Raw genomic sequence first — 3,821 nt, 5'->3', positions numbered from 1 at the left:
TTGTTCATAATGTACTAACTAAATATATTACATTGTATATTGCATATTTTTGAGTTTATTTCTGGACAGAGCTGAGTCCTTAACAATTCAGAGTGAAAGCATCCTAGCTATCAATTCATGCTTCCATTAAAATTCCAACCGCTTATATTAGAAAAAAAAATTCCAAAGATAGTTTCTTTTATCTTGGATCTAAGGATACAAACAGGATTAACCTAGATGCAAAACACAGCAAGTAAGTTATAAATCACACAGCGTAAAATAAACTGTGGCAGTAAATTGAAAATTATGTTCTCTTTTTCTATACTTAGCTGTGAAAATATTTTAACAAGTTGGCATCAAGGTTTGCAACTTTTACATCTGTTGTTTCTTTTCAGGATTATCTTTTAGCATTTTAAGATGTGATTTTTTGAAAAGAATGGGTAGTCAAAAATATGGTATTAGATTGTACGTTTGAAACACTTTAAAGGGTGGGGAGGCATTCATGAGTCACTTGGTTTCAGGATATTGGCCTGTTCCCTACTCTACTTTTAGTATGAGAAGCTATTTCATGGGTGTCTGGAAAACATCTGTCCTGTACTGAAATCCTTTTTTTATTCAGAGATTGTACAGTGTGGGTTGGCTCAGATGGTCTGGATGATTTTGCACAATACTAGTAAGTTCTAAGTATGAGTTTCATTGCCCTTATCAATGTCTATTATTTCAACTATGAGCTTCTAGTTGATCTGGTGTTAAGGGCACTGCCTATTCTTTATGAACTCTCACTTTCTCTCCTTGAAGGTAGAACAAGGGATGGATCACACTGTAGATCCTTGCTCTTCTGCTTTTGCCTCAACTCTGATTTTCATTATTCTGAGTACAATGGAATATGGTGTCTGTCGGATTATGAACACTACATGTGAAAGTTTCTTTATACGAAAATTATATTCTGCACTTTTTCTCTGCCCCACACCCTCAGCGCACTGTTCTCTGAGGCTGGAATGGATTTCCTTTTCCTTCATGTTGAAATACTTTAACATCATTCATTAATCCCCACCCCCAATTTAATAATCCCTCATACCAAGTCTGGCAGGTGTATATGATGAAGCCCTCCCCGCTCCCCCTTCTCCAATACTTTGGATACTAAATTCTCTGAGCAATGTTTTCTCTTTAAAAACATTTTCCTTTGGAGGGGGTGTTTTGGTTATAAATACCTTCAAAGAGTAAACAAATTCCTAGAGGATAAAAAAGACAGGGTCCTAATTACTGTGTAAAGCTAAATGACAAGAACCAGAGCTAGATTACGTATAGTACTATAATTTCTTAGGATGTAAATGGACATTGGGCCAATGGTGACAGTATTTATGATTAGAGCAAATTTTTCTTGAGTTTGTTACATTAACTAAAAAAATATAACTCTAGAAAGCAGATATATGGGACTTGATATATATTATTTCTTAATGGAGCAAAAATTAAAGAGGTTTGTAGAAAATCAAGTGAGGAACTAACAAATATAAAGTTTAAGTACTGTAATTTAACATGCTTTATTTTTTTAGTCTTATTAAAAGAAAGCTAAATTAAAATACTGTTCTTTTTATTTCTAGAAATAATAGCCTGTATTAAGGACTACTCAAAGCAACATATAGATTAGTGTAGTTGAAATTTAACTCCAATGTCATTACCTCTTTCTCTGTCTCTTTGCTTTCTTTCAGAGACTGATCCTTCAGCAAATATTCAGTCTCAGTTGTGCCAGAAAATCTCATCCAATGGTAGGTCTATATTGCCTGACTTCCTAGACTAGGTCAGTTCCCCTTGTTTTATTTTTGTCCTTTCCCATGGCACCTTGTATTTTCCGTTTCCCTACATCCCTCTCACTTGCTGAATATCTTTCTTTCTAATCTATAAGCTGTATGAAGGCAAAGACAGTATTTGATTTATTCAATTGCTGTAACACAGTGACTGGTATATAATAGTTTACAATTATTTGTTAAATTGGCTTGGGAGAATCCAATTTAAAAACTGGAACTCTGTGCTGTTGATTGAATCAAAGTGGAATAAAATTAGTTTCATGAGGCCAAGAGGTAAGACTTAAAAAGAAAAACAGAAAATCATTTTCAGGAATTTCAAGAATCAAGATAAATATTTATTTATTTTTGTACTGGTAGCTTCCTTCATTCCCCTTCAGTAAAGCTTTGTAGATAAGCTAAGTACAACTTTCCTTGCCCTTATCAATTTTTTGGTATTTCTGCTACAAAGTTCCAGTTGACCTCTCTCTCATCCCCCCCCCCCTCCATCCCAGTTTAGTAACTTTTCTGACGTTAAGACAGGCCCTGGATATAATTGAAAGATTCACCTCTGAAAATCCAGATTTATAAAACAAGCTGGAGGAATGGTAATCCAATTAAAAAGGGTTACTAAATTCGTTTAAATAATAAGCTACCCTAGTCTAGTCTACCATATCGTTTTAACTGACAAGAAAGTACACCTTTTCAGAGCACAACTGAACATTGTAGCAGTAGAAAATTTTTTTCTGAATGTTGAAAGAAAAAAGACGTAAAAGGGAGCACACAGAATCAATCCCTCTCATATCCCACCAATGTCTCCACTCCAACATTGCTTCTGCTTTCCACGTCATTGTTACTCTAAACTTTCAGATCAATGGGGAAAAAATGAGGCCCCTGCCTTTTGCCCTTTTTCTTCTCCATACACATATGGTAGAGGATCGGCTCCAGGTTGCACAATTTCCACTAAGCACATTCAACAGCTGTCCAGGTTAGAATTTCCAGATACTGCCTGTCTTCTCCGACCTTGGAAAAGTGGGGGGAAAGTGAAGTTGGTTTACTTTGACGGCCAGTTACCCTGCGGTGTGTGTGTGGTGGTGTGTGTGTGTCCGAATCTCAGACAATGGGTGGAAGTCAGGACCAAGAACTGGGGACCTTTGTACCATCTAGAGTTCCTCAAAGCCCTTATTTCACATGAGAAGGGAAAATGAAAATCTGGGGAGCGGGAGTGGGAGGATTGGGTGCAAGTTAATGAACAAGAACATTCCCTGGCACAGAGTTCAACAGCAGAGGGCACAACACGCACTGTTCAAGGGCGGCTGCTGGCTGCAAGGAGGGGCAGGGCATAACGTAAGGGTCTCTGGGGCTTGTGGTTCGCCTCGTTTTCCCGCGCACGCCCGTCCCCGCACTAGCACTACAACTCCCATGGCGCACCGCGCGCCTCTCCCCACCCTCGGCCCCGCCCCCGAGGGCTCGCGAAGGAACCTCCCGGGAAACTGCCCCCGCCCCGCCCCGTACGCCCGCGTCACGTTTGTTTACTCTGAAGCCCCGCCTCCCCCGGCCGCCGCTCTCCCCACTCCTCACAGGGATGCCGTCACGCCAGCGATGCATATTCATGAGGCTCACGTGGAGCTTCCACCGCCCTCTTTCCCGCTCCCGGCGCGTGATTAATATTCAATGAGCCCAGGTTTGCGGCTGGCTCGCCGGCGTGAGGCGGAGCCTGCGCGCGGGAGCCCGCGACCCGGGCGGGGAGGGCGCGTGTCGGGGGGGCGGCGGCGGTGAGGCGGGCGGGCGCGCGGGATGGAACACCGAGATACCGACGGAATGCTCCGAATTGCCACATAATCCCCTGGAACGGCCGCGCCGAACGCCATTGGCTTCGCCCTTCTCCTCGCGCCGCCGCCGCCGTCTCCCACCTTCGCCTCGCCACCTCCCTCTCCGGCCGCCGCCTCCGGAGCTGGGGGGGAAGCGCGGAGCCCCACTGCAATGGAGCCCGCCGCCGCGGCTACGGCGCCGCGACTCCCAGAGACCGGCAGGGAAGACCGAGCTCCGGCGGCGGCCGTG

This window comes from Pteropus vampyrus, unplaced genomic scaffold, assembly GCF_000151845.1.
Source record: "Pteropus vampyrus isolate Shadow unplaced genomic scaffold, Pvam_2.0 Scaffold62, whole genome shotgun sequence".
In the NCBI taxonomy this organism is placed as follows: Eukaryota; Metazoa; Chordata; class Mammalia; order Chiroptera; family Pteropodidae; genus Pteropus; species Pteropus vampyrus.
Note: the sequence above shows the minus strand (reverse complement) of the source record.